Raw genomic sequence first — 18,859 nt, 5'->3', positions numbered from 1 at the left:
GTCATGTCCGTATTGAGGAACTGTGTGATGTCATCATGTCCATATGGAGAAACTGTGTGATGTCATCATGTCCATATGGAGAAACTGTGTGATGTCATCATGTCCATATGGAGGAACTGTGTGATGTCATCATGTCCATATGGAGGAACTGTGTGATGTCATCATGTCCATATGGAGGAACTGTGTGATGTCATCATGTCTATATGGAGGAACTGTGATGTCACCATGTCCATATGGAGCAACTGTGTGATGTCATCATGTCCATATGGAGGAAATGTGTGATGTCATCATGTCTATATGGAGGAACTGTGTGATGTCATCATTTCCATATGAAGGAACTGTGTGATGTCATCATGTCTATATGGAGGAACTGTGTGATGTCATCATGTCTATATGGAGGAACTGTGTGATGTCATCATGTCCATATGGAGGAACTGTGTGATGTCATCATGTCCATATGGAGGAACTGTGTGATGTCATCATGTCCATATGGAGGAACTATTTGATGTCATCATGTCTATATGGAGGAACTGTGTGATGTCATCATGTCCATATGGAGGATTTGTGTGATGTCATCATATCCATATGGAGGAACTGTGTGATGTCATCATGTCTATATGGAGGAACTGTGTGATGGCATTATGTCCATATGGAAGAACTGTGTGATGTCATCATATCCATAAGAAGGAACTGTGTGATGTCATCATATCCATAAGAAGGAACTGTGTGATGTCATCATGTCCATATGGAGGAACTGTGTGATGTCATCATGCCCATATGGAGGAACTGTGTGATGTCATCATGTCCATATGGAGGAACTGTGTGATGTCATCATGTCCATATGGGCCAAAATCGCTGAGGAACGTTTCCAGCACCTTGTAGGAAGTAGAATAAGGGTCTGGACTGGGACTAGCAAGGTGCTCCTAATAACGTGGCCATGAAGTGTATAGCAATAGTGTGGAATTAGACTATATGAGAAAGTATGGTGCCCCATTAGAGTACATTGAGTTAAAAGTAGGATGTCCTTCAAGAGTAGATCAGCTACAAAGCGTGTTTCTTTATCTGGGGAATGGGCACGCCTGCACACGATGGTGACAGTCAATTTGATTTTAATAAACATGCTGTAATACTTCCTTTCTCCTGCGGGGCTGCTGTTGGACAATTGAACACTTTGTGCCAGTTGATTGCTAGGGATTTCAGAGGTTCACTTCAATCTGTAGAGCACTGTTTCCCAACCAGGGTGTCTCCAGCTGTTGCAAAACTACAATTCCCAGCTTGCCAAGACAGCTGGAGGCATTCTGGTTGGGAAACACTGTTATATAAGATAAAAATTAGAAAAAGACTTTCAATAACCAGGTATATTGCAGGTAACCGTGGACCTGGACACCAGTAATGGATCATGGTTGGATAATGTGGGGGAGGTGGAATGTGATGGATGTTGTATACAAGACATTCCAGAACAATCTGATAAGAGACAGGAGCAATAAAGCCTGACACAGTACAAACAGCCGGTCTACTCCACACCGCACATGTCTAGATAACAACTTCATGAGTCTACAAAACCCAGGATAATAACACTTGGGGTACAGGATGATAACACTCGGGGTACAGGATGATAACACTCGGGGTACAGGATGATAACACTTGGGGTACAGGATGATAACACTCGGGGTACAGGATGATAACACTCGGGGTACAGGATGATGACACTCGGGGTACAGGGTGATGACACTTGGGGTACAGGATGATAACACTGAGGGTACAGGATGATAACACTTGGGGTACAGGATGATAACACTTGGGGTACAGGATGATAACACTCGGGGTACAGGATGATAACACTTGGGGTACAGGATGATAACACTTGGGGTACAGGATGATAACACTTGGAGTACAGGATGATAACACTTGGGGTACAGGATGATAACGCTTGGAGTACAGGATGATAACCCTTGGGGTACAGGATGATAACACTTGGGGTACAGGATGATAACACTTGGGGTACAAGAAAATAACACTCGGGGTACAGGATAATGACACTCGGGGTACAGGATGATAACACTCGCGGTACAGGATGATAACACTCGGGGTACAGGAGGATAACACTCAGGGTACAGGATAATAACACTTGGGGTACAGGATGATAACACTTGGGGTACAGGATGATAACACTTGGGGTACAGGATGATAACACTCGGGGTACAGGATGATAACACTCGGGGTACAGGATGATAACACTCGGGGTGCAGGATAATAACACTCGGGGTACAGGATGATAACACTCGGGTACAGGATAATAACACTTGGGGTACAGGATGATGACACTTGGGGTACAGGATGATAGCACTTGGGGTACAGGATGATAGCACTTGGGGTACAGGATGATAACACTTGGGGTACAGGATGATGACACTCGGGGTACAGGATGATAACACTTGGGGTACAGGATAATAACACTCGGGGTACAGGAGGATAACACTCGGGGTACAGGAGGATAACACTTGGGGTACAGGATAATAACACTTGGGGTACAGGATGATAACACTTGGGGTACAGGATGATAACACTCGGGGTACAGGATGATAACACTCGGGGTACAGGATGATAACACTCGGGGTACAGGATGATAACACTCGGGGTGCAGGATAATAACACTCGGGGTACAGGATGATAACACTCGGGTACAGGATAATAACACTTGGGGTACAGGATGATGACACTTGGGGTACAGGATGATAACACTTGGGGTACAGGATGATAGCACTCGGGGTACAGGATGATGACACTCGGGGTACAGGATGATAACACTTGGGGTACAGGATGATAACACTTGGGGTACAGGATAATGACTGTAGAACTTGCTGAAGGGACTCTTTATATTGTTTCCACTATAATGTCTCGAACAATCCTTACGATTCTTTGTCACTGATAGAATATTTTATGATTTTATTTCCTTTTTCCAGTGAACGCAGTTTGTTTCATTTTACGACGTGAATTTCATCTGAAGAGACTTCATGTGAATCCACAACATATCAACTGGATGGACTATAACAACCAGGAAGAGGGACTATTGTCTCCTGATAGGGATCTACTAGGTCAACAGGTTCTCCTTTGTAGGCACTGTATGGCAGTATTATGTAGGTACTGTATAGTTCTCCTTTGTAGGCACTGTATGGCAGTATTATGTAGGTACTGTATGGTTATCCTTTGTAGGCACTGTATGGCAGTATTATGTAGGTACTGTATAGTTCTCCTTTGTAGGCACTGTATGGCAGTATTATGTGGGTACTGTATAGTTCTCCTTTGTAGGCACTGTATGGCAGTATTATGTGGGTACTGTATGGTTATCCTTTGTAGGCACTGTATGGCAGTATTATGTAGGTACTGTATAGTTCTCCTTTGTAGGCACTGTATGGCAGTATTATGTAGGTACTGTATAGTTCTCCTTTGTAGGCACTGTATGGCAGTATTATGTGGGTACTGTATAGTTCTCCTTTGTAGGCACTGTATGGCAGTATTATGTGGGTACTGTAGAGTTCTCCTTTGTAGGCACTGTATGGCAGTATTATGTAGGTATTGTATGGTTCTGCTTTGTAGGCACTGTATGGCAGTATTATGTAGGTACTGTATAGTTCTCCTTTGTAGGCACTGTATGGCAGTATTATGTAGGTACTGTATAGTTCTCCTTTGTAGGCACTGTATGGCAGTATTATGTGGGTACTGTATGGTTATCCTTTGTAGGCACTGTATGGCAGTATTATGTAGGTACTGTATAGTTCTCCTTTGTAGGCACTGTATGGCAGTATTATGTGGGTACTGTATAGTTCTCCTTTGTAGGCACTGTATGGCAGTATTATGTAGGTACTGTATGGTTCTGCTTTGTAGGCACTGTATGGCAGTATTATGTGGGTACTGTATGGTTTTCCTTTGTAGGCACTGTATGGCAGTATTATGTAGGTACTGTATGGTTCTCCTTTGTAGGCCACTGTATGGCAGTATTACGTGGGTTCTGTATAGTTCTCCTTTGTAGGCGCTGTATGGCAGTATTATGTAGGTACTGTATAGTTCTCCTTTGCAGGCGCTGTATGGCAGTATTATGTGGGTACTGTATGGTTATCCTTTGTAGGCACTGTATGGCAGTATTATGTGGGTACTGTATGGTTCTCCTTTGTAGGCACTGTATGGCAGTATTATGTGGGTATTGTATAGTTCTCCTTTGTAGGCACTGTATGGCAGTATTATGTAGGTACTGTATAGTTCTCCTTTGCAGGCGCTGTATGGCAGTATTATGTGGGTACTGTATGGTTATCCTTTGTAGGCACTGTATGGCAGTATTATGTGGGTACTGTATGGTTCTCCTTTGTAGGCACTGTATGGCAGTATTATGTGGGTATTGTATAGTTCTCCTTTGTAGGCACTGTATGGCAGTATTATGTTGGTATTGTATAGTTCTCCTTTGTAGGCACTGTATGGCAGTATTATGTGGGTATTGTATAGTTCTCCTTTGTAGGCACTGTATGGCAGTATTATGTTGGTATTGTATAGTTCTCCTTTGTAGGCACTGTATGGCAGTATTATGTGGGTACTGTATGGTTCTCCTTTGTAGGCGCTGTATGGCAGTATTATGTAGGTACTGTATGGTTCTCCTTTGTAGGCACTGTACGGCAGTATTATGTGGGTACTGTATAGTTCTCCTTTGTAGGCACTGTATGGCAGTATTATGTGGGTACTGTATGGCTCTCTTTTGTAGGCACTGTATGGCAGTATTATGTGGGTACTGTATGGTTCTCCTTTGTAGGCACTGTATGGCAGTATTATGTGGGTACTGTATAGTTCTCCTTTGTAGGCACTGTATGGCAGTATTATGTAGGTACTGTATGGCTCTCTTTTGTAGGCACTGTATGGCAGTATTATGTGGGTACTGTGTGGTTCTCCTTTGTAGGCACTGTATGGCAGTATTATGTAGGTACTGTATAGTTCTCCTTTGTAGGCACTGTATGGCAGTATTATGTGGGTACTGTATGGTTATCCTTTGTAGGCACTGTATGGCAGTATTATGTAGGTACTGTATAGTTCTCCTTTGTAGGCACTGTATGGCAGTATTATGTGGGTACTGTATAGTTCTCCTTTGTAGGCACTGTATGGCAGTATTATGTGGGTACTGTATAGTTCTCCTTTGTAGGCACTGTATGGCAGTATTATGTAGGTACTGTATGGTTCTGCTTTGTAGGCACTGTATGGCAGTATTATGTGGGTACTGTATGGTTCTCCTTTGTAGGCGCTGTATGGCAGTATTATGTAGGTACTGTATGGTTCTCCTTTGTAGGCACTCTACGGCAGTATTATGTGGGTACTGTATAGTTCTCCTTTGTAGGCACTGTATGGCAGTATTATGTGGGTACTGTATGGCTCTCTTTTGTAGGCACTGTATGGCAGTATTATGTGGGTACTGTATGGTTCTCCTTTGTAGGCACTGTATGGCAGTATTATGTAGGTACTGTATGGCTCTCTTTTGTAGGCACTGTATGGCAGTATTATGTGGGTACTGTGTGGTTCTCCTTTGTAGGCACTGTATGGCAGTATTATGTAGGTACTGTATGGTTCTCCTTTGTAGGCGCTGTATGGCAGTATTATGTTGGTATTGTATAGTTCTCCTTTGTAGGCACTGTATGGCAGTATTATGTGGGTACTGTATAGTTCCACTTTGTAGGCACTGTATGGCAGTATTATGTAGGTACTGTGTGGTTCTCCTTTGTAGGCACTGTATGGCAGTATTATGTGGGTACTGTATGGTTCTCCTTTGTAGGCACTGTATGGCAGTATTATGTGGGTACTGTATAGTTCTCCTTTGTAGGCGCTCTATGGCAGTATTATGTAGGTAATATATGGCCCTCCTATATGGGCATTAGTTTGCGCGCTATATAGTACTCCTTTTGTAAGCACCATGTGGCAGTATTATGTGGGCACTGTAGGGTTCTCCTTTTTATGGCAGTATAATATAAACATCGTATGACACTTTGCAGGCCTGGCTTCCATTGATGGGATGCAGATATGGCTCCCAAAAATTATTTTTCAACAACAGCACCCAACAAAAAACAAAACTCTTGGTTAGGTGGCACATATCAGACTTGCTGGTGCCATTGGTCATTACCTCTTTGGCCATCCAAAATCTCTATAGTATGACCAGTTTGTGAGAGAAGATGGAGGACGCTCAGTAAGTATTGGCCGATGATCCGAGGGGGTCTGTAATAAAAAGGTGTATAGGGTAGGATCTGGTTGTGGGGTCTCCTATATGACCCACTGTCTATGTGGTTATTTGATTTATACAATGGACAGCTCAGTGGGCTTTTGACTCAGTTGTCCCACTTTAGGAATCAGAATTTAAATCCTTATTGTGGCAAAGCCAGAACCCAAGATGGGGCTTAATACACAACAGGGAAAGGAGCAAAACCTCCTAAGGGACCATGCACCAGGGTGGTGCACACAATGGGTCAACTGTGACCCTATAGCTCATTGGCGCAGTCTTTAACCATTGTGAGTACATCTATCTCTGGTGCCTCCCAGCTGTAGACATTTCCCAGTCAGGCCACCACTGTGTGAGAGTCTTGACCTCCATCTTCTCGTGGGACAGATGTCCCAGAGTTTACTCCTTGATCCCTATTTACTAGCAGCAGTGGGAAAGTTTTCGTCACTTGTAGCACAGCTAAGCTCCATGCTGAGGCTCTCAAACAAAACCTAGTCGATTATTTGACTGTTCCTTTTAGAAGTACTTTGTATGTAAATAAGCACACCTTCGATAGACAACACAGGTCATACTCAGCAGATCCTGTGGTCTCACAGCCCTATGCACAGAGGCCCACCCTCTCCAAACAAACACTATGAGCAACCACAAGGCCCGGCCCAGCATCCCTGAGAACTAACACCAGGCAAGGTACCATTACTCCGGACTCTCATCTGCCAAGGACTATGGAGTATATGTAAGACCCTGCTCCCTCTGGAGCCCTGGCGTTGGGCCAGATCCAACAAGTCCCAATAGACCCTTAAAATTCACAATATGTTTCTCTTATGGCTTCTGTAATTTTGATGACTAAGATGGTGCTGGTGACAATAACACTGGTACCTAAGATAGTACCAGAAGAGAAATAAACTTCCAGTGACTGCAGATCCTCATGATCTTTTCTCGTCTCTCTGAGTGTAATATATAGTAAAAGTATTCAATATTATTTAATACAGTCTCATAGTAAGGAGCCGACTGTGTTACGACTTTATTATTGTGCACCGCGTCTAGACAAACTGGCGAGCATACTGTTTTATCTGGCTGAATAATTCACAGCTCCAGAGTGAGACACGAGGTGAGTGAACGGCTCACCAGGGTATTAAACATTGTACGGAATACACAGAGTGTGTGTTATATCTCTGTTTTATAGTAAGGCACTATTGGAGGGGAACTGTGGTAGGCACTCTTATAGGGGAACTGTGGTAGGTGATATTATAGTAGTACTGTGGTAGGCTCTATTATAGTAGTACTCTGGTAGGATCTATTAGATTAGTACTGTGGTAGGCTCTATTATAGTAGTACTCTGGTAGGATCTATTAGATTAGTACTGTGGTAGGCTCTATTAGATTAGTACTGTGGTAGGCTCTATTATAGTAGTACTGTGGTAGGCTCTATTATAGTAGTACTGTGGTAGGATCTATTAGATTAGTACTGTGGTAGGCTCTATTATAGTAGTACTCTGGTAGGATCTATTAGATTAGTACTGTGGTAGGCTCTATTATAGTAGTACTGTGGTAGGATCTATTAGATTAGTACTGTGGTAGGCTCTATTATAGTAGTACTGTGGTAAGCTCTATTAGATTAGTACTGTGGTAGGCTCTATTATAGTAGTACTGTGGTAGGCTCTATTATAGTAGTACTCTGGTAGGATCTATTAGATTAGTACTGTGGTAGGCTCTATTAGATTAGTACTGTGGTAGGCTCTATTATAGTAGTACTGTGGTAGGCTCTATTATAGTAGTACTGTGGTAGGATCTATTAGATTAGTACTGTGGTAGGCTCTATTATAGTAGTACTCTGGTAGGATCTATTAGATTAGTACTGTGGTAGGCTCTATTATAGTAGTACTGTGGTAGGATCTATTAGATTAGTACTGTGGTAGGCTCTATTATAGTAGTACTCTGTTAGGATCTATTAGATTAGTACTGTGGTAGGCTCTATTATAGTAGTACTGTGGTAGGATCTATTAGATTAGTACTGTGGTAGGCTCTATTATAGTAGTACTGTGGTAGGCTCTATTATAGTAGTACTGTGGTAGGCTCTATTATAGTAGTACTGTGGTAGGCTCTATTATAGTAGTACTGTGGTAAGCTCTATTAGATTAGTACTGTGGTAGGCTCTATTATAGTAGTACTGTGGTAGGCTCTATTATAGTAGTACTCTGGTAGGATCTATTAGATTAGTACTGTGGTAGGCTCTATTAGATTAGTACTGTGGTAGGCTCTATTATAGTAGTACTGTGGTAGGCTCTATTATAGTAGTACTGTGGTAGGATCTATTAGATTAGTACTGTGGTAGGCTCTATTATAGTAGTACTCTGGTAGGATCTATTAGATTAGTACTGTGGTAGGCTCTATTATAGTAGTACTGTGGTAGGATCTATTAGATTAGTACTGTGGTAGGCTCTATTATAGTAGTACTCTGTTAGGATCTATTAGATTAGTACTGTGGTAGGCTCTATTATAGTAGTACTGTGGTAGGATCTATTAGATTAGTACTGTGGTAGGCTCTATTATAGTAGTACTGTGGTAGGCTCTATTATAGTAGTACTGTGGTAGGCTCTATTATAGTAGTACTGTGGTAGGCTCTATTATGGTAGTACTGTGGTAGGCTCTATTATAGTAGAACTGTGGTAGGATCGATTAGATTAGTACAGTGGTAGGCTCTATTATAGTAGTACTCTGGTAGGATCTATTAGATTAGTACTGTGGTAGGCTCTATTATAGTAGTACTGTGGTAGGCTCTATTATAGTAGTACTGTGGTAGGCTCTATTATAGTAGTACTGTGGTAGGCTCTATTATAGCAGTACTGTGGTAGGCTCTATTATAGTAGTACTGTGGTAGGCTCTATTATGGTAGTACTCTGGTAGGATCTATTAGATTAGTACTGTGGTAGGTTCTATTATAGTAGTACTGTGGTAGGCTCTATTATAGTAGTACTCTGGTAGGATCTATTATTGTAGTACTGTGGTAGGCTCTATTATAGTAGTACTGTGGTAGGATCTATTATTGTAGTACTGTGGTAGGCTCTATTATAGTAGTACTGTGGTAGGATCTATAAGATTAGTACTGTGGTAAGCTTTATTAGATTAGTACTGGGGTAGGCTCTATTAAATTAGTACTGTGGTAGGCTCTATTATAGTAGTACTGTGGTAGGCTCTATTATAGTAGTACTGTGGTAGGCTCTATTATAATAGTACTGTGGTAGGCTCTATTATAGTAGTACTGTGGTAGGCTCTATTAGATTAGTACTGTGGTAGGCTTTATTAGATTAGTACTGTGGTAGGCTCTATTATAGTAGTACTCTGGTAGGATCTATTAGATTAGTACTGTGGTAGGCTCTATTATAGTAGTACTGTGGTAGGATCTATTAGATTAGTACTGTGGTAGGCTCTATTATAGTAGTACTGTGGTAAGCTCTATTAGATTAGTACTGTGGTAGGCTCTATTATAGTAGTACTGTGGTAGGCTCTATTATAGTAGTACTCTGGTAGGATCTATTAGATTAGTACTGTGGTAGGCTCTATTAGATTAGTACTGTGGTAGGCTCTATTATAGTAGTACTGTGGTAGGATCTATTAGATTAGTACTGTGGTAGGCTCTATTATAGTAGTACTCTGGTAGGATCTATTAGATTAGTACTGTGGTAGGCTCTATTATAGTAGTACTGTGGTAGGATCTATTAGATTAGTACTGTGGTAGGCTCTATTATAGTAGTACTGTGGTAGGCTCTATTATAGTAGTACTGTGGTAGGCTCTATTATAGTAGTACTGTGGTAGGCTCTATTATGGTAGTACTGTGGTAGGCTCTATTATAGTAGAACTGTGGGAGGATCGATTAGATTAGTACAGTGGTAGGCTCTATTATAGTAGTACTCTGGTAGGATCTATTAGATTAGTACTGTGGTAGGCTCTATTATAGTAGTACTGTGGTAGGCTCTATTATAGTAGTACTGTGGTAGGCTCTATTATAGTAGTACTGTGGTAGGCTCTATTATAGCAGTACTGTGGTAGGCTCTATTATAGTAGTACTGTGGTAGGCTCTATTATGGTAGTACTCTGGTAGGATCTATTAGATTAGTACTGTGGTAGGTTCTATTATAGTAGTACTGTGGTAGGCTCTATTATAGTAGTACTCTGGTAGGATCTATTATTGCAGTACTGTGGTAGGCTCTATTATAGTAGTACTGTGGTAGGATCTATTATTGTAGTACTGTGGTAGGCTCTATTATAGTAGTACTGTGGTAGGATCTATAAGATTAGTACTGTGGTAAGCTTTATTAGATTAGTACTGGGGTAGGCTCTATTAAATTAGTACTGTGGTAGGCTCTATTATAGTAGTACTGTGGTAGGCTCTATTATAGTAGTACTGTGGTAGGCTCTATTATAGTAGTACTGTGGTAGGCTCTATTATAGTAGTACTGTGGTAGGCTCTATTATAGTAGTACTGTGGTAGGCTCTATTAGATTAGTACTGTGGTAGGCTTTATTAGATTAGTACTGTGGTAGGCTCTATTATAGTAGTACTGTGGTAGGATCTATTAGGTTAGTACTGTTGTAGGCTCTATTATAGTAGTATTTGTTACCATTGGTTCAGTAGTGTAGTGTAGTATAATATGACGGGCGTCTTCTGTGTTGGGTTGCATTATTTAGGCAAGTTATTTAGGCAGTGTTGGAGACATTATACGTGTCCACATGAGAACCTCTCAGGGGTGAGGGCCATATATCACCCCTCGGGGCCCCTAACTATAGCCTGAAGTTTAGATCCAGTAGTTATTGGAGCCACATTCTCCTCCATTCGCCTTCTGTATCATTTAATTCACAATAATTATTTCTCTAGAAACCGATCCATCAGTGACGTCTCCACCAGAGGCCGGAAACACCACGGAGTCAGCAGAGAATTGTGGATTTCTGTGGGAACCTCAGAACAGGCCGGGCGCTCATTTCCTGCTCCCCTTGGTGAATCTTTTTTTGCTGTGGATTTGTGGTTGACCCCATGAATTTCATGTTACAGTCTCTTCAAACCCTGATGTATCCTGGAACTGGATGGAGAGGAAGATTAACCCTTGAATAACACGAGGCTATATTAGCACAGTTGTGCAAAATGCAGTAAAAAAAAGTGTGAAAAATACTGTAAAAATTCACAATGTGCAAACTTTGCACTTTGTATAAAAAAAAAGCATCAAAACTGCACATAATGTGAACTGACCTCAACCCAGTTACGAGTCTAATCAGTTTACCTGGGTGATCTCCAGCACCAGCAGCCTAATAAGATGACCAGTTGCAGTGATCAGACTCCACACACCCTCTCTGCAAAGCCAGAGGATTCATGGGAAAATGTAGGCAGCATTAGGAAATCATTTCAGTTATGGAATAGAATCAGTATGGCTGGAAACCTCATGCCTGCCACATCTGCTAAAACAGGTAAGCACAAGGCAAGCACAAGAACAATGACATTATTCTCTAATAATAGTATATGCTGTGCTATATAAGTAAAATAAATCTGGAGTGCTTCTTTAAATGGGCACTGTCAGATCCAAAAACTTTTGATATGTTGTAAAGCATGTATAACCAATAGGTTTTGCAATTGCTTTCATTAGAAAATTTTCAGTATTTCATACTAAGAAAGCCAGTCAAACAACTGCCCCCCCCCCCTTCCTGCTTGGACACATACTACTCCTGCTGTGTCCATGTATCATCACCTATGTCATGGACACACTTCCTTGATTGACAGCTGTGAGCACAGGGCTCAGTGCTGGAGGAAAAATCCTCCCATTGTCGCCTTGTGTCCGGCTACTGTCAGTGAGGACATGCTGGGAGTTGTAGTTTTGCTAATGCTAGGGGAGATGTTAGCAGACAGCATACTGAGGGAGGGGGCGGAGACCTGCACAGTGAGGCCACACCCCCTCCCTTTGAGAGGAATTCAGACTAGTGAGCTAAATTACAAGTGTAATAAAAAATAAATAAAGGTGCTAGACACATAAAAATTATATGTACATGGTCAGGATTAGGTACTGAGTGATATAGTTAAAAAAAAAAAATTTGTTGTATCTGATGGGTACACTTTAATGGTAGTGTCACACGTGGCGTATACACAGCATTTTTCATGCTGTGCAAAATCTGCTGCATATTCTCCAGTCAGCAGACACACAGGGCTTCTCTTTGGCAGCCCTGTGTGCGCAGTGAGGTGTGGAGGCGGGGCCAGTGCTTGCAGTATACGCTACATGTGAACCTGCCCTAAAAACATATAACAATTTGGCAGATCCTGGAGTAGTAGTCTCCATTCTGCGAGTATTAAACTACTACTCCCAGCCAAGGTACGAAATGCAGCCATTACTCTCTGTAAATCACCTACATTCCGAGTTATTATTCCGGAATTATTGAACGACCCCAGAGGGTTAAAAAAATCTCATTTTAAATTGATCCTTGAGATTATGGATCCTGTAATCTCAATTGATCCCTAGGAATCGATTCCATCCGCAGAGCCTGCAGATACCTGGGAGTTCAGGCGCGGTGTATCGGCAGTGAGTGGCTTTGGCGCGGACTACTGTAATAATTGAGTCTATGCCAGGGGATAGGTGAGAGGGAGAAGCCTCAGTGTTCACGGCTGCCTTGGACGCCCTCCAGTTGTCTCGCCCCGTACCTCTCCTCTAATCCTCCCTTTAATCCCTCAGGGGGGCCAGGCCCAGCATTGCGCACTTAGCAGAGGAAGCCGGTGGGAAATATTTCTGCAACAACCGAACTAATGGCTGCAAAGCCCGAGCCAAAGAAAATATTGGAAGGGCCCGGCTCATCTCCTGTGACAATGACAGCGAATCTGAAAGAAGACAAAATCCACAGAATTTGCATGAAGGCGAGTGAGGAAATGTACTTAGAGCATTGTCCAGGGCTGAACTCTAGGAGAGCAAACTCTGCAACAGGGAAGACGTTCTACAATGGAGACTGGGTGGTGGGAAAGGCTGGTCGATTCCACCTCGGCCATGGTCACATGACTGCATTCTGGTTATCGTGCGAACATGAATGGGATACGAATAAGTCATAAGGTCATTTACACGGAGAGCGTATGACATCACAGTAAATACATGTTATGACCCCCATATTACCACGACTATGACCGGAAATTATACAGTCAGCAGCTGTAGCATTTATGAGGATGGTAAAGTTGCTCAATTCTATAGCAGTGTTTCCTAACCAGGGTGCCTCCAGCTGTTGTAAAACTACAACTCCCAGCATGCCCGGACAGCTTCCCCTGGATGGGAAACACTGTTCTAGAGCAATATTCCCCATCCTGGGCAGCCAAAGACTAGGAGGTTCTTTAGGAATCAAATTGAACTAAACTAATTCTCTGTTGGTCCCCATGTTAGCCCCTGCCACCTTCGGACCCCATGTTATCCCCTGCCACCTCTAGTCCCCATGTTATCCCCTGCCACCTCTAGTCCCCATGTTAGCCCCTGAAATCTTCAGCCCCCATGTTAGCCCCTTAAACCTCCGGCCCTCATGTTAGCCCCTGCCACCTCTGGTATCCATGTTAGCCCCTGTCACCTCTGGTCCCCATGTTAGCCCATGCTACCTTTGGCTTCTATGTTAGCCGCTGCCATATTTGGTCCCTATGTTAGCCCCCGCCACATTCAGTCCCCTTGTTAGCCCCAACCACCTTCAGTCCCCATGGTAGCCCCTGCCACCTTCAGTCGCCTTGTTGGTTCCTACAACCTCCTTACAGCAGCCTGGTGCACAAGTATGGAATTCCCCATCACCATGTTGTTTAACTACACAGTAACTGCAGCCATTTCACACAGTGTAAATGCAAAGCACATGCACAAAACACAAGTCCTATTCAGCCATATTAAAACTTTTATCTGTATCTAGGAAAGCTGAGTGACATATAGCATTAGGGTGCATTGTCCTGCCTTTACAGTCTGGTATAGATGCACCCGTAGGGATTGGTATTCAGCTTTCCCAGGGTCGTTGTTAAGCAGCGACATTCGGCAGTGACCCCCGTCTGACTTCCTTTATTTTATTTTAGTTTCTTGCAGTCTGTGTTATTTCTGTCGGCCAGAACCTGTATAATAATAATCATGAAAAAAAACAACAGTCATTACTCCAGAGTCAGGACAAATAATTTCGCGTATTTCCCTGCTGCGTCCAGAACGCGACCACTTCCTGCCAGGTTGTACGTACCAGACAGAACCTAAAAAAAACATCATCCCAGGACACCATCATTTATTTTCTCTTTGTTTTTCTATTTTGTTGTTGATCAGCTGACTAATATCCTTCTAAAAGCAGTCAGATGTTCAAGCCTCTTCAGTGCCCCTCCCTTCTCTGGTCCTCATGTTTGCCCCTACTACCTCCGGTCCACATGTAAGCCGTTGCCACCTCTGACCCCCACACTAGTTCCTGCCACTTCTGGTCCCCATGTTAGCCCCTGCCACTTCTGGTAAGCCCTTGCCATCTTCTGGTCCCCATGTTAGCCCTTGCCATCTTCTGGTCCCCATGTTAGCCCCCGCAACCTCCAGTCCCCTTATTAGCCCTTACTATTTCCAGTCCCCATATTAGCCCCTACCACCTCCAGTCCTCCTGCTACCTCCTTACAGCAGCATGGTGCACAAGTCTGGAATTCCCCACTGCCATGTTGTTTAACTACACAGTAATTTCACACAATGTAAATACAGTGTAAGTGCACAAAATACAGTTTGGCACAGGAAATCACATTTTAACACAGGGCAACAGAAAATAAAGCGTGTAGGGAAATATCCATGGCGTGACCATGGGGTGTAGCGGTGTAGGTGGTGGGGCCAGATGGTATTAACCCCTGGAGCAAGATGTTTTTAACCCTTAGTGTTCGTGACGCCAGGATGTGGTTGTCTGGTGTAGGGCACCACCAACAATCAAGCCAGAAACGGCATATAGTAAATGATAGTCCAAAGCAGGTTTTGATGCAACTGGAACCTTACTGAAGAAGGCAGCATAACGTTTCTTACAGAGGTGACCGGGACACAGGGAACCTCTCAGGCTTGGACTTGTAGTGGTAATGATGATGAGGCAGCCCTTCACTTCTGTTATGACTTTGGTAGGGACAGTAGAGACTTGACTTGTAGACATAGAGTAACAGATTAGATGTGGCTGCAGACTTGTAGGCTTTGGCCTAGCTGTACTGGATGGAACTTGCACAGGACTTTACTGTCCAGGAACTAAAAGACCTAGTGTGGAGACTACAGCCCTTTATATATCAGGGGCTCGACTAAAGCCCATTGGTAGCTGTTGCCTGTGGTTGCATGTGCATCTGGAACTCTGGGTATCAGGTGATCGCATCACATGACCATGTCACATGACCTTAGGAAGGTCCTATGCAGTGTAAACATCCTAATAACCTTTCCACATAGTTTATTGTCACTGTACAATACCGATAATAAACATACAGAATTAATGTATGTCAGGCCCAAGGCCTGATTATTAAAATCCTATATGTGTATTATAAATTATAACTGTGTGTGATGTATTATCCAAGACATGGGTGAGAGGTCATTCAGACGGTGTATCCTTTTGTGTATTGCATTTTATTGGGGGTCTGGCTGTTTGTTTGTATCTCCTTTGAAGTCAGAGGCCCTTTGAAGCAGCAGGATGTAAGGGGCACTCTGGTCCCATCATATAATCAACCAGATAAGGGCCAGGAACAGAGATGCCCCCCTGGTGGGATCAGAGGGGAGGGGGAAATGGAGTCTCCCTCCAAAAAGGCAGATATATAATATTTAACAATGCTAGACTCAGGGTGTTAAATTCTGTGCCAAAAGCTGACAAGAGCTTTACTCTCACTGACAAGGACTGCTATATCATCATGCTGTAAGGACTTCATTTTTGCTTTCTGAACTTGTCTTGCCAAACACTTTTATATATTTTTGTACCTGTATGTCATTTGTTTCTGTATTTTTATATACATATATATATATATATATATATATATATATATAGCACTGTGATACCTTTTATCAGATTAAATGTTTAAATAATCAGCTCTGGTCTTTGATCTCTAAATATATGAGCTCACCTTTCTGAAGGCAGCTCTGGTGGAAACCCGTTTATCTAAGGGTTAATTTGGTGACTTGCTGGGACTAGTAGTGTATACCCAGAGGTCTGGTGGCCTTAACCCTTGCACCATCACACTCTCTCTAGCGTCTTAGCTGGACCGATAGGGTGTGATCGTGACAATGTACAATAGAAATCATAATAATGACCTAGGACTTGAGGGACTCTACCTGAGGGGACTTTAGGACTGCACAGAACCATGTTACGATACGACATACAGTACCCTCATCCAGGAAGGCATGATGCCCAGGCTAAGATAAGAAGCAGGGGGTGCACTATTGCTCTCCTATCACCCAGACATAAAGACTGTTTCAGTAATAATTACACTCACTGGTTAGAACATTTAACTATATTTAGACACTCTATTTCAATAACCCATCATTTCCTTGTTTCTACATAGGTTTTCTATAAAACACCAGCCTTACCAAAACCACAAGACCAGGCTTTCATCATCCGGGGCCGGCGTCTCCTGTATGAAAGGAGGCTTTCATTTTTAGTTTTTTTGGTCTTTTCTATTTTATTACTTGTGGCATTTCTGGTTGAAAGTATAGTGATACCCTGCGCTGTAGGATCTTTGAGTCTCAAATGGTGGCCTGTCCCTATTCGTAAATACGGGTGTAGAGCTCTAAGTGTTTTCCAAAAAATATATATGGTCTGTAATATAGATTTTTTACTGTTTCCAGACTAGTAGAACTAAAATTCGCTTTGTAACTGTGAGGGGAACGGGAGGTAGTGACACCCCCCCCCCCCCCCCAATCCTTCACCAATGTCTTCTACAGGACAAGGACAAGCCAGGATAGGGTAGATTTGACCATATTCTGCTGCTTGTATGGTTTTTCCAATCTATGTGGCACCAGGTGAGGGATCTGGTTCCACCTGAGGATCTGGAGATCAGTGTATAGCTGCCAGTATACATTACACCATTGTTGGCCTTACCCCTGATTTTGCTGACCATGAAATATCTATGAGGGTCCACAGATTCCAATACACCTCAAATGTGTGGTCCAAACACCAAGGTCTATTTACATGGCAGAATTTCTGCATGCGGATTCCGCCTTAAATTAAAGCCCAATAGACTTCTATGGGATTCCGCACTCCCATTCACACTTCTGAATCTCCGTATCAATTCCACACAAGCCAGAAACCACCCAAATGACTATGGAAGTGGAATTGGGGAGGATGTGCAGAAATTCTGCCGTGTGAATAGACCCTTAGACAACTGCTCTTCCCCTAACACGTTCACACTCACTACTGATGGTGGCTTATCTCCCATGACAATCTATCTTCTTTTCCATAAAATTTGCTATCAGGAAAAGTCAGGATGTACCCATACACATAAAAAAAAAGGCTGGTACCACAAAGAGATCAACATTCATACCAGTTAAGCATTGGCCAAACCTTTCCATTTTGGCTGATCATCGACTGTGTATGGTGGCTCCTGAATATCTCTTGGCAAGGGCATAGCTATAGAGGTAGCAAAGAAAGCAGTCACACCAGGGCCCTGGTGCCTAAGGGGCCCCAAAACATATCTTCCATAAAAAGAAACCAGTATTATATTTGGCATATGGGGCACTGTTGCAGATCTTGCATCGGGGGTCCAAAAGCTACAAGCTACGCCTCTGCCCTTGGAGGAGATAAGGATATAAGTGTTGGATTTCATATCTAGAAGATAAGACAACATTGAAGGAAAGCATGCAGGTTAATATGTTTCCTTGGAAAGACTGCAACAATGCCTTTGGAAAAAATATGCAATGTGACTTTGGAAAAAATTTGCAAATTAGCTCTACAGCAGGAAGAAAGTGTGCTCTCTAGTGCCACCTATCATCGAGCAATGAAACATCTGTAGCTGTTTTGGGGGTTTGCTTCTCATTATTGCAGAGCAAGGTGCTGGCTGGTTGGATAAAGGAGCCTTCGGTGTTGGTCTGAGGAGGTATCCTTATTCTTATTTGCCAGGCAATGCTCCCTGGGGGTAAAAAAAATAGCATGCAATGTTTGAAGGAAGAAAGATAGCCGACTTTCTAGTGCCACCTACTGGAGGTAGCTGAATTGTAAGTCACTGGGGGAGAACAGAACCCCCCCCCCCCACCCCACAAAAGCACCATACTGATTCACGTGGCCATAATTCAGAGCCATGGGGCCTCCATACAGGCTCCGTGCTAGTGGCTTTACTATATGAATTTCTGTATGACAGTTTCCATATTTTCTAAATGTAAAGAACCTTGAAGACCTTGAAGTTGCTGTCAAAATTGTTTAAATCACATACATGCTGTTAAATCCCCATCAGCCTTCAAGATATGGACATCACATCCCACCTCATTTGTGATAAGAACTTGTAAGAGTCAGATAAGGAGTCATAAGGAACAGGGCAAGTATTGTACATCAGGAGGGAAGAACAGCTGAGACCTCTCCAGAGTCACCTCCGCAGCCCAGGGAGAAGACGCTTTTATCTATTCGGATGCGATTCATCCCAAAATTTACTGAGCCTGGTATGTTTAGTTATATT

General features: G+C 42.8%; 1 long non-coding RNA gene across 1 annotated transcript in view; it reads left to right on the top strand.

Annotated features, from left to right (window-relative positions):
• LOC130297609 (uncharacterized) overlaps window positions 1-16,146 on the top strand; it is a 105,241-nt gene extending 89,095 nt beyond the window's left edge. Inside the window, exons 4-6 of the long non-coding RNA XR_008849616.1 lie at window positions 2,964-3,141; window positions 11,117-11,700; window positions 12,951-16,146. This is a non-coding gene — a long non-coding RNA (uncharacterized LOC130297609). The remainder of the gene's footprint in view (window positions 1-2,963; window positions 3,142-11,116; window positions 11,701-12,950) is intronic.
• Window positions 16,147-18,859: the final 2,713 nt, after the last annotated feature.

Source organism: Hyla sarda, chromosome 13 (genome assembly GCF_029499605.1).
Source record: "Hyla sarda isolate aHylSar1 chromosome 13, aHylSar1.hap1, whole genome shotgun sequence".
Lineage (NCBI taxonomy): Eukaryota > Metazoa > Chordata > Amphibia > Anura > Hylidae > Hyla > Hyla sarda.
Note: the sequence above shows the minus strand (reverse complement) of the source record. Positions and strands in the feature narration are given on the sequence as shown.